The sequence below is a fragment of the Periplaneta americana genome, chromosome 7, assembly GCF_040183065.1.
Source record: "Periplaneta americana isolate PAMFEO1 chromosome 7, P.americana_PAMFEO1_priV1, whole genome shotgun sequence".
NCBI classification, from domain to species: Eukaryota; Metazoa; Arthropoda; class Insecta; order Blattodea; family Blattidae; genus Periplaneta; species Periplaneta americana.
The window spans coordinates 43,288,423-43,302,211 of NC_091123.1; the positions used below are offsets into that span (position 1 = coordinate 43,288,423).

Here is a 13,789-nt window from a genome sequence, read left to right on the forward strand (position 1 = left end):
TGTTGATGCTTAGGTGATTAGGACTGTATTGATTTTTCTGTTTATAAGAAATAATGATTATTATACTTATTAACATTCATAACCCCATTAATAATATTAACAATAATAATAATAATAATAATAATAATAATAATAATAATAATAATAATAATAATAATATTTAATTACATTATTTTTTCTTTGGAATTATTTTTATTAAATTAATATAACGGGCAATCGAAATTATCGTTAAACGCATCACATTGAACAACATATACCTACTCAAATTCTTCAAGTTTTGAGCGTAGCTTAATTTCAGTCTTTGTAGCTGAATTTCGGGAGGTTTGTAGCCGACTCGCTCGTGTTCAGGTTGGCAACGCTGCGGCCAGAGCGGTCACTCGACTGGCCTCCTCGACTCACCACTTGCGCAAAGGACCTGTTTAATCTCCTATATTCTACAGATTCCAGAAACGGAGTATAATCATTTCATGTGGTCAAATAAAGTAAGCTACATTTTGAGCTTAAGTTTAATGAATTATAAATTGTTCTGTCAAACGAATTAATTTTATGTTGCCAGACAAATACATTTTAATCAATGTTATTATCTAGCGAAATTTATAAACTTGTATCGTACCTAGTTTTAAAAGGGGGGACAAGACTAACTGTAGTAACTTTCGAGGAATATCACTTTTGTTCACGTCATACAAAATTTTGTCGAATATCCTATTGAGAGGATTAACTCCATATGTAGATCAAGTTATTGGGGATCATCAATGTGGTTTCAGGCGTAATAGATCGACTATTGATAAGATTTTTTGTATTCGACAGATATTGGAGAAAAAATGGGAGTATAAGGGTACAGTACATCAGTCAATTATTAATAGATTTCAAAAAGGCGCATGACTCCGTTAAGAGAGAAGTTTTATATAATATTCTTATTGAATTTGGCATTCCCAAGAAACTAGTTCGATTAATTAAAATGTATCTTAGTGAAACTGACAGCAGAGTCCGTATAGGCCAGTTTCTATCTGATGCTTTTCCAATTCACTGTGGGCTAAAGCAGGGAGATGCACTATCACCTTTACTTTTTAACTTCGCTCTAGAATATGCCATTAGGAAAGTTCAGGATAACACAGAGGGTTTGGAATTGGACGGGATACATCAGCTTCTTGTCTATGCGGATGACATGGATATGTTAGGAGAAAATCCACAAACGATTAGGGAAAACGCGGAAATTCTACTTGAAGCAAGTAAAGAGATAGGGTTGGAAGTAAATCCCGAAAAGACTAAGTGTATGATTATGTCACGTGATTAGAATATTGTACGAAATGGAACTATAAAAGTTGGAGATTTATCCTTCGAAGAGGTGGAAAAATTCACATATCTTGGAGCAACAGTAACAAATATAAATGACACTCGGGAGGAAATTAAACGCAGAATAAATATGGGAAATGCCTGTTATTATTCGGTTGAGAAGCTTTTGTCATCTAGTCTGCTGTCAAAAAATCTGAAAGTTAGAATTTATAAAACAGTTATATTACCGATTGTTCTGTATGGCTGTGAAACTTGGACTCTCACTTTGAGAGAGGAACAGAGATTGAGGGTTTTCGAGAATAAGGTTCTTAGGAAAATATTTGGGGCTAAGAGGGATGAAGTTACAGGAGAATGGAGAAAGTTACACAACGCAGAGCTGCACGCATTGCATCCTTCACCTGACATAATTAGGAACATTAAATCCAGACGTTTGAGATGGGTAGGGCGTGTAGCACGTATGGGCGAATCCAGAAATGCATATAGAGTGTTAGTTGGGAGGTCAGAGGGTAAAAGACCTTTGGGGAGGCCGAGACGTATATGGGAAGATAATATTAAAGTGGATTTGAGGGAGGTGGGATATGATGGTAGAGACTGGATTAATCTTGCTCAAGATAGGGACCAATGGCGGGCTTATGTGAGGGTGGCAATGAACCTCCGGGTTCCTTAAAAGCCAGTAAGTTAATTTAATCCATTCATGCCCAAGGTGGGATTCGAACTTACGAATCGTCGGGCCGCACCGCCTAAAGGGAGCGCGTTCTTTGACTGCGTAGTCACCCGGTCGGCCTATGGAAATTTCGGGTGCTATGCATAGACATTTCGCTAGCCCGCGCTACGAGCGTTCTAAACTAGCCCCGGCTATCGATTGGTTACATGTACAGGATTCATATTATATATCATATCATATCATATCATATCATATCATATCATATCATATCATATCATATCATATCATATCATATCATATCATATCATATCGCTAACACTGGTTTATGAATACGAAAAACGTTAGTTCGCTTATCATCCACCGGAAGCCCGCGCTAAGAATGTCTATGAATAAGACCCGTAAAGTCTTAACAATTGTCAGCATAAGAATCACTGTAACTGCACGTTGAAATAGTAATTATAATAATTAATAAACGATTGTATACTCTAGTAACATTCAAATTTATTCGAAATGGATATCAGAATCAGGCTGACTTTAACTGTCAAAAACCACGTGAAAAACTACTTTAAACCAGCCAATCACATTCAGTCAATGAAAGTTGGAATTTCGAAAAACGACCTCATATTTGAACTCTTGATTTTTCTTTAAAATTCTGAAAAACCTTAAAAGGAAACAGCATATATAATTATAACATGACGAAGTGCCTTCCTCCAAAAGTGACGTCGTCACAAAACCCCGGAAAAGTAAAAAATGAATATTAGCGGCATTTTCTTGGATGCAATCCATTTTTAAATAGTAAGTATACAGTTCTTAACAATCGTGAAGTGAGATGTTAGTTTGTATCAGTAAACGTCTTTATTCCGAGAAGGCAATAAATGGGAGTCACTGATATTTATAGCTGTGTATGAGACATCTTTTTTCTCCAGGACGGTGAGGTGTTATATCTCCCTTACATGCATCATTTAACTCTCCTCACATCCGGTCACTGAATTGAAGCCAGAAGTGCAACAGAATATAAAATATTGATATCTGTGCAGAGGAAAATATTTCTTTTAACGCAGAAACTCGGGAATTTTACAACAAAATTTGAGAATTATTTTCAATAGCATTTTTATGTTGTCTTTATTGTTATAATTTTATTAAGTATATCGGGAAATTGAGATCTCACATGCTGCTACTTTTAGCTAAGGGAAAATTTCACATATTCGCTTTTTCAACCAGTAACCCTTCATGTTCTTTAAATTTGTACAGTCGACCTGGATGGCTCAGTCGGTACAGAGCTGGCCTACTGTGCCCGAGGTTGCGGGTTCGATCCCGGCCCAGGTCAATGGCATTTAAGTGTCCTTAAATGAGCCAGGCTCATGTCAGTAGATTTACTGGCATGTAAAAGTACTTCTGCGGGACAAAATTCCGGCATACCGGTGACGCTGATATAACCTCAGCAGTTGCGAGCGTCGTTAAATAAAACTTTTTTTTTTTAATTTGTACTCTACAGAGGTAGTTAAATGATGTATAAGGGTGTGGATCTCGAATCGTATTCATAGACGGCTTGAAATTGTAACAAATATAACATCATCTTGATTGCATTGACCGTTTGGTAACAAGTTTAGTTCTTGAGTTAGCCTATAGCTTATATCTGAACGTGGATAGCTAACGTAAAAATGAGCAATTGTATAGTGTACGGATATCGTAATAATTATTACATGAAGACATTTACACGGTGCTGAAAAATTATATACAGAAACTTTCAGAGTACAAGGAGAATACTAAACTAAGTATTTTAAGAACAGAAACGAGGTGTCCCAGCCGCTACCTACATTAACATGCATCAATTTCAAAGCTGCAATTTTACGTTTGTGGTTAGTCAAGTGGAGAGAAAACTCCGGTATTTTACCAATTCATGCCTTTCCTGCTACATGTTACCCCCAGTATTGAAGGGTGACATGATGAGCCTGTCGCATTTAAACACACTTACCGTATTTGCTCGCGTAATTTGCGCCCCCGCATATTTTGCGCACCCTAATTTTTAAGGGATTATTTTGAACTTTATTTTTGCTCCTTGTATTTTGTGCACACGTTTTACGTACATATTTTTTTTCAGTGTAGTAGGGATTTTCCTTCCCTACAGTCCATCGTAGGTCATTCACCAGCAACTGAAGTACCTGCTTCAGAAAGAAACCCCAAAGTCCCGCTACTTTAACAATGCTTGTCCTTGGTAGAGACTAGTTACCGGTGTAGAAAATTAGCCCTACCGTAAATACTTACCTATACATATACTAACTGAGGTAAACTCAGAACAGGACCTCTTATTTGAAAAATCCGCATATTTTACGCATCCCAATTTTTCAGTGGCCAAAGTTAATTAAAAAGTGCGCAAATTACGCGAGCAAATACGGTAAATGCCATCGACCTGAGCCGGGATCGAACCCGCAATCTCGAGTACAGAAGGCCAGCGCTATACCGACTACGCTACCAGACCGACATATGAGTGTATGTTACGTGTTTATATAGGGAATTATACATATTCACTCAAAATGTACGAATTAATCTTCAATTTAGTTCAATTGTAAATGAGATATGAACGTTAAAATTTTAAATTGTTAGAAATTATGCTTCGGATCGTGGCAACAATAGCCGATTGTGTAATTTTCGTTGTAAGAGTGGGTTTTATTTTTATTTTTTTTCCTTCTCTGCGATATAATTTGATTTAATGTTCAAATTAACCTTATTAGGGAAAAGTAGCCTATATCGTACCGGCGCCGAAATCGTACCACTGTTAATATTGAGGAAAGTACTGCATGCAGGAACAATCAGAGGAATTTTTCATGGAATACAAATAGAAACTGACACTCGTTCAGTTTCCCGCCTTTCACCCAAGACAACAGCTGTATTAAATCGTGCTTAATAGTAAGTTCTGATTTCTCATATAAGATTTTCTTACTCTTTCGTAAGCTTTCATTAAAACATTTTCCATGCCCAGTCAAAAACTGTGTCAGTACGAAATTTGGCATTATTACTTTACATTTACTATGATCGTAATAAATGTAAAGTAATAACGCCAAATTTCGTACTGACACAGTTTTTGACTGGGCATGGAAAATTCGGGGAATACTTAAATAGATTCCATATTAAAGACGATGCAACTTGCATTTGTGGGGAGGAATCTCAAGATGTCAAACATGTATTATATGATTGTCCAGTATTTTGCCGTGAAAGATACGAGCTTGAGTTGTTACTGAACACTTTAAATTATACATTTATCAAACCGTTAACCAATATACTTACCAACTCCAAATCATATAAGTATTTCATGTCCTTCTTGAATAGAATATTCGTGAAACTGTAAAATGTTAAATTATTCCGGGGGAAAAAATCGTATTAGTTCTAATCAACTATAATGAAACTGTAAGTCTTCAATTTTGCATACTATAATATTGTACTATTGGTTTTAATTTTCATTTTAATTAGGCATTTGATTTCTAATTTTAGCCATTTCTTGTAATACCTGATTATTGCCAATTGTTGTTACTAAATAATGTATTTAATTCGTAAATTTTAAGCCATCTCTTAGTATAGCTATTTATTGCTTCTAAAATAACATGTTTAATAGCTATATATATCTATACTAATAATAAATCTGTAGCCGAAATTTTTCTGGTAATTTTCGATTTTCCAAAAATAATTGGTCCTAACATATATAATTAACCACCCTGAAACCGAAAATCGCTTTTTTGAAATTTTTGTTTGTATGTCTGTCTGTCTGTCTGTCTGTATGTTTGTTACCTTTTCACGCGATAATGACTGAACGGATTTCGATGAAAATTGGAATATAAATTAAGTTCGTTGTAACTTAGATTATAGGCTATATGGCATTCAAAATACTTTATTTAAAAGGGGGGTTATAAGGGGGCCTGAATTAAATATATCGAAATATCTCGCTTATTATTGATTTTTATGAAAAATGTTACATAACAAATATTTCTTTAAAAATCATTTCCGATAAGTTTTATTCTTTGAAAAATTTTAATAGGACTGATATTTAATGAGATAAATGAGTTTTAAAATTAAAATAACTGCCATCCAAGGCCGTATAATGAATTAAAAAACAAATGACTTCGTCTATAAGGGGCTTTGGACAGCAACAATCGAAAGCTATGAAAGATAGCCTACAGATAACGTTTCTACTTTTCTATGAAGTAATATCTGAAGCTAAATTAACCGATTTGTATAATTAATTATTAATTCACCATTGGAAAGTGTAGTTTCTCTAGATGGACATAATGCTATAATGTTATCACAGTAACTTCTGAGTGAATCGAGGACAGGTAAGATTAAAATAGATTTTTATGCACCGAAAACTTGATAGGCTATTCTGTATATTCGTTTCCTATATTTCCTAAACTAATGTTTATGACCAAATGAGTGGTCTCTGGATCAAAATGATCGCATTTTAATTTTTTAATTAAATTTAAATTAAGTAACATAATAAACGATTTATCCTTCTATCAAACACGAATGTTCCCTGGATCAAATGTCCTATTTTAATTATATAATTACTTTATATTTATTTCTAATGGGTGCAGCGGAGCGCACGGGTACGGCTAGTATATATATATATATATATATATATATATATATGTATATAAATTTCTTCTTATAACCATTAGATATAAATATAGAGACATGCCTTGAGGCTTTATGAAACGATCCATTCTTTCATTAAGGTGCATTCTTGTACATAATTCATGTGAATTGTAACCTTGACCACAATTTTGTATTATTACTTACTTACTTACTTACAAATGGCTTTTAAGGAACCCGAAGGTTCATTGCCGCCCTCACATAAGCCCGCCATCGGTCCCTATCCTGTGCAAGATTAAGCCAGTCTCTATCATCATACCCCACCTCCCTCAAATCCATTTTAATATTATCCTCCCATCTACGTCTCGGCCTCCCTAAAGGTCTTTTTCCCTCCGGTCTCCCAACTAACACTCTATATACAATTTTGTATTATAATTTTATTATTGTTTATTGCTTATAAAATATGTATCTTGATACCAACTATAACCCTAATATACCTCAGGGTGAAATAGGGTTAATTAAATTGGATAAAAAAAAAACATTGAGTTAGTTTAATGAATGTGTTTTATTACAGCTAGTATATAAGATAAAAATAGTTACTGTAACAGCTTTGTTTAGGTTATAATCTGAATAGTTTGCTTGGAGTGCTAGTTTCCTAAATCGTATCTTTGAAAGGTTGCTCATATCGTACCAGTACGATTTTGGCAACGTGAACAAGTAACGTTAGGTGCATAATATTTTCAAATTTCAGAATAGATAATGATCAAACAAGAATACAGAAAATCGGAACCAAGTGCTGTACTTAAGGCACTGGATGAATTTCGATCCGGAGCAGTAGGCTTGAATGAATGTTGCCGTAAGTACGAAATCTCAAAATCGATTTTCAAGCGAGATTTGATGGGCAAGGTAAATAGAGGTCTGGATCGTCCTACAAATGGATCCATTAACGGGACGCTTTGTACAAATTTAACGTTGACGGAACGGGTTTCTCCCTAAACCAAAGATTTTAGTTCAAACGAGAACGAGAAAAAGTGTTCAGTAAGCTGTTGTACTAACTTCAAGTCTCTGTAAGAATCAATTGCAGCAGAAGAAATCGAAATGAAGAACTGCAAGGGGGGGGGGGACAAAAAAACAGCAAATCAGCTAGGTATCAAAAAGAACGAAAAAGGCATCTAAAATTATTGATGTTAATGTAAAAGAAGAGGACTGGTTTTATTTTATCTGTGAAGAAGCTGCCATTATTATTCCTTGCTCTCTGTGCAATCAATGGGTGCATGAGATGTGCAGGAGTTTCTACGGCTCAAGAAAACGTTCTCATTGTCTGTGACGTGTAACGACAGAATCTGACAAGTAGGTATGTTTCATATGTGTTAAAAAGATTGAATCTTAAGTGACCCTTCGTGTTTTCGTTTTACTAGATCTTGATAATATTTAAGATTTATATATTACAAAAATCTTTGTATCTTAAAACATCTCTATTTCTCATTTGTGTTAATAAAATTCCAATATTAAATGATAATAATGTAATGAAATATCTTATTTTTATGAGGTTCTTATTGTGAAAATTATGTCTTTTATAAATGTATACGATTTAAGCAACTTATAAGTACGATTTATGAAACTAGGCGCATAAATCGTACCACTTGCAAGAGTTTTAAGTAATGTCCTTTAAAACAATTTGTAATTATTTAAAAATTCAGAAAAAAATATATTTTGTGTCCCAAGGTACTGTCTCAATGTCTAACAGTATATGCAATTAATATCCCTTCCCATTTCTAAGGAACTGAAGAAAAACTGAAAAGTGGTACGATATAGGCAACCTTCCCCTATAAGTTTTAATTGGTAGTCCAGTTGATTCACTTACATTTTTGACATAAAACCTTGAGTGTTTAGTTGCTACTGTATTATGGTAAACCGATACACAATATTTGCATTTGGCTTCTTTTCTTGTTCTTTTCTTTTATCGTTCAGTTCCCACACTACTTCACACCTAGGATGCATTTTTGAGAGCCTTTACCAAACTTTACTTCAACTCTGAGATGCTTCTGCTGCCTATAGAAATCCTTTCGTTGTGTACACTCACCTACCTTCTTAACGAGTGAAAAAATTAAATAGTTTCTTTAAGGACAATTTTCCATGCTCAGGACGAGAATCGAACCCGGGATTTAATGATTTGTAGTCACGAATGCTGACTGCTAGACCACGAAGCCGTATGCAACAATCTGTTTATTATATCGTCATTTTAATAACTTAACAGATATTATCTGTCAGATAACATCGCCTGTTGTTTATGCAACAAGCAGGCCCTTAATTGAAGACCTGAATTGCAGAACATCCCAAGTCCATAGAACTATTTTTTTCAGTAGAGACAAAAAACTTCATAACTATAGATGTTTTTGTTTCACTGAAGTCATTTTTGGTCAGCGTGTGTGTCATGCTCCTATTTACACTCCCTAAAAATTTTAACAACCTACTCTGCCTAATTTAGGAGGAAATTATTAATATATAGCATTGACTTGGGATGTTTTTCAATTCATGGTATAAAAAATTGGTTATGGAAGAAAAAATCACTTTAAGATATTATTTAGATATTGTAACACAAATGATGGTAATAACATGAGAAAATAACAAATCACATTATTTGCAAGTAGGAAAATTAAATTATCAGCTGTTCCTTTATTGGAAAATTTTCAGTCAGGTGCTTCTTCTTCTCCGGAGTCCACCGATATTATTTCAGGTTGAGAAAATCCTGTGAGATAAATATAATGGTGCACGTGCTGGTGATAAATACTTCACTAAACGTTTTAGATTTTCCAGCTTTTCTGACTTTATAGGCAGTGTATTGGCTTACAAGGTAAGGTTGCTAAAAGTAACATGTTGGAAAGGATTTTTTATCAAGGAATATATCACAAAATCTGTTCCTCTCATATTTTCTGTAACTGCGACTTTCCCTGGAAACTTGTTTGAGTACTTAAATATTTTGTACTTTGAAACAGACCTCTGCACTTCGCTGACATTTTATAATATTGTCTCAAGTGTTGTTTCTGGTCTTGAAAGTCTCCACATTGAAATTTGCCTCATTCTTCACAGTGTCTTTCCATTCTCTCAGAGTTTCTACTTTTTCTTTCTTTTGATTTTTGCTATTCTTGCAAAGTTTGTGTCACCTGGAAGAAAACTGTCACCTTTTATAGGGAAGTAGTGAGTGATGCACTTGAAGCAACCAAAGTTGTAAATATTGAACCACTGTCATATTTTTATTCTGATTAATACAACCATCGGGGAACAAGTACAGAGAGTCAACTTCTGCAGACAGTACATTTGTAATTTATTTGTTTTAACACGAAACAACTTCGTTAACATCCTTGTGTCCCTGAGATTCATTCCACATGAACATTGTGCTTTTTGTTGATTTTTCACTCTGAATATACAAGTTGAATTGTCACAGCTGACAGAGGTAGAATATCTCGTTCACAGGCAGTAAGGGGATGGCAAGTTCTGTTGGAAGTGAAAATATAGGACATCAATGTTATTTCTTTGGCAAGGTTTGAGAACTTTTTCTTATTGTCGTAGAATATTGCTAGCTTTTGTGTCACCTGCCTCTTCAAGCCATCATTTGTGCAGAATGTCACTTGTTTCCTAACTCAGCACATGTATTATACACGTCCGTAGCAAAACATCTGAAAGCATTGTTGAAGTTGTAAGTATAGTATTTTGTGGAACCAACGATATTTCAATTCTGTATTTACTTTTTCAGAAGTTGTACCACTTTTGATTTTAAGTAACTTTCTGGGTAATGCTTCTCCAGATAGAGGGTGTAGGTTTTCATAATACTTAGTTCTGATGACAGATATCGCCTCTTACTTTTATTCGTTCCATAATGGCTCACTTTATAAAGGAAAGGATTGTATGTGATCACCTACCTGTTACAAATAAGAAAATAAAACTCACCACATTTACGACTACAATAAATATATATTTAGGGAAATTTTTAAAATTAAAAAGTCGGAAGAAAACCTATTAAACACACAGTACCTAACTTAAGGTCTGAGCAGATTGACTATGGGGTCTGTTATTATAGAGATCTCTTTTACCAGTAGGAGATACCCCCATTGCAGTTATCATTGCGAGGCATTTTACTCTCCCTTCCCCGATGCCATGAAGACTGCAAGCTGCCATATCCGGCATATAAGATTATTAGTTGTTCCTACGGATACCTAAAAATACATAATAATATAAGTACAGTTTCATCGAAAAAAAACTGTAGTCTAGCAGGGACGAATTGAACACTGAATATTTTATGAAAGAGTTCATAAAATCGATGGCAATATTTCATTGTAGCTACGATTGGTTATTTGTTTAATGTGGTATATATAATATGAAAAAAGTATTTGAATATTTCAACTTACTTTTTACTTAATAGTGAAGTTATTTTGGGAACATTCTTCTGTTTGCGGTCTTTGGCAGGAAACAACACTTGGTGACATCAGTCCATTAAGATGAACGTTTTGCTTATTTTTGTCAGCCAAAACATTAAAATTACTTAGAATAGATGCCTTTTCTGTTTCATTAAACATATCACAACATTTTCTTCTGCATATGCAGCTAGGGCCTGACATTCTATCTGGATGTATTTCCCCTGTGTTTGTTGTATATTCTTCTCCTGCATAGCGTTTCCATTTTGCTAAATTTCTTTTCCACTTCTCACACACCTTACGTTTTTTTCCCACGTATTTTTCAATCAATATCACTTGAAACTTCCTCCATTTTAAATAGTAAAATAGTCCACACCTGTGGAGTAATGGTTAGCGCGTCTGGCCGGGAAACTAAGTGGCCCGGGTTCGAATCCCGGTCGGGGCAAGTTACCGGGTTGAGATTCTTTCCGGGGTTTTACCTCAACCCACTTTGAACAAATGCTGGGTAACTTTCGGTGCTGGACCCCAGACTCATTTCACCGGCATTATCGACTTCATCTCATTCTGACTCTAAATAACCTAAGATGTCGATACATCGTCGTTAAATAATCTACTTAAAAATAGTGAAATATCAACTCTCACAAATTTTAATGTTCTCACTGCAAAGGTCGTAAGGAAACTGGTTGAAATAAATAAACATTTCACTGCATGGAAAAACTGACCAAGTCCATGGACTTGGGAAGTTATTCCATTCATTAAGAATTATATTGTGTCATTATATATGGTAAGAGCTCGACTTCGGCAGTAATATAGTGCAAGGAGGTAGCCCTAGATATGTACATTCATTTTAACAAAAAAAGTGAAAATCGAAAAAAAGTGGACTTGGGATGTTCTGCAATTCAGGTCTTCAATTTTCGAGAAGAATTGCGGGGTGTGAATATGAATCATGGAAGACCCTTTCAGGACGGGGAAAAGGTGTTGAGATGTATAGCGACGTAACAGCCGCCAACAGTTGGATTGCAAACAAGAAAGGACTTTCGACTAGTGAATGGATATCTAGCCTGAAAATGACAGCAAATTTAGCAGCTGTTCGTTCCGTTCCCGGCAGATCTCTCGACGGTACCCGGTGCAGACATGGCTGCCCGGAGATTGAAACTTTAGCACACGTCTTGGGAGTCTGTGAACAGGGATTGCTCTTGAGGAACTCTAGACATCATCTTGTAAGATCCAAAATTGCTGCCGCATTAAGAACTAAGGGCTGGATAGTAGAAGAAGAAATCTCGTGTCTAGCTGAAAATGGGTCAACGAGACGAGTAGATATTTTAGCGTACAATGCTGACACTAAACAGGGCATCATTGTGGACCCCACGATACGTTTTGAAGTAGGATGTCATCAGTCAGCCGAGGTCCACCTTGAGAAGAAGTCGATCTATGAGCCTACAGTCAACTATTTCAAGCTGAAATATGCCTTAATTCACGTTGAGGTATTCGGCTTGCTCATAGGTGCTCGAGGGACTATACCAGCTTTTTTTGAAGAATTTCGACGGCAGTTTGCTCTGCCAACATCTCTGAGGGATGACATTGTGATAATTGTGTTAAAAAATCCTGCCAAATCCTAATTAATCACATGGTGCCACATTAACAGCAATAATAATGTTTCACGCCCTTTTCTTTGTTTCTCTTTTTTAAAATTTAATACCTATGTTTACATATGTATAATAATTTTTTGGAGGATATACTGAGTCCGTAAGGGCTACCCTCAATGGGGGGCAGTTTTTAAAATTAAATAAAATAAATAAGGTTGCATTATATTCTATGGACGCTGTTAGAAAAAGTACCGTATTCTACATTGTCATTTGGTATTCTATGTAGTCTGGCGCAGTTTTACAACTGTATGTTTTAGTATTAATTTTTGCTTCCATATCCATGATACAGTTATAAATAATAACAGCGGGGTCTTACTCGTTTAATTGTGGCGTAATGTGCCCCATTAATTGCTTAGTCGTAATTCTGCCTGGCAGAGCTGAGACAACGGGGCGTAGAAGTTACGATGGTTGGAGCGTGCATTGCTGAAACAACGGGGGGATCAATACGGGATGTTGTGAAACCCCACGCCGTACCATTGTGTGCCTGCTCGCTCTCCCATCCAACCAGGACGTTCAGATACCTCTTCACAAGGAATCGAACGAACAGATCCACTCGAGTGGTGGTGGTGAAAAATAGACGAATCGTCAGCCTAGCACTCCACAGCAAGAAATCTCCTTTCCCGGAAAAAAGAAAAAAAAAGAAAAATAAATCCCAAAGAAAAAAAGTCTGATCGAACTTCTACGTTGAGAGTTGTAGTTTTCAACAGTTTATTTTTTTATTGTAACTTTGTGCGCTTAAAACTTATTAATGTAAAGAAAACATAGTTAAGTACTATCAGATTATGCAGTGTTATATAGAGAGTGAACTGTAAGTACAGTAGAACCCCGATTATCCGTCACTCCATTAACCGATTGGCGGATTATCCGGCTGTCTATCTCTAGCTCCTTTTTTATTGCAGAGAACAAATGAAGTGCTGTAAATTATGTTAGTACATATTATTTTGTTCTGCAGAGAGTTATTTTAATTATTATAAATCTTTACCCTTACATAGCATGTAGTAGGAATGCTTACGTTACCGGTAATAGGAACAGTTACTTGTGGGAGGGGGTGTTTTTTCCCCCAACTTGTAAAATAGTCACTACATGCTTTCAAAGAAATTACCTCAAGAACTTCAACCCACGTACCATTCAGACCTTATCTTTACTATTCGAGTGGCCGTACTGAGTACTTTTATGGAAAATGTCTTACACGG

At 35.5% G+C, this 13,789-nt stretch overlaps 1 protein-coding gene across 1 annotated transcript in view; it reads left to right on the plus strand.

The window, feature by feature from the left end:
* The window catches only part of numb (NUMB endocytic adaptor protein), an 847,398-nt gene that overhangs the window by 14,728 nt on the left and 818,881 nt on the right, over positions 1-13,789 (plus strand). The gene's annotated exons all lie outside the window — the stretch shown is intronic.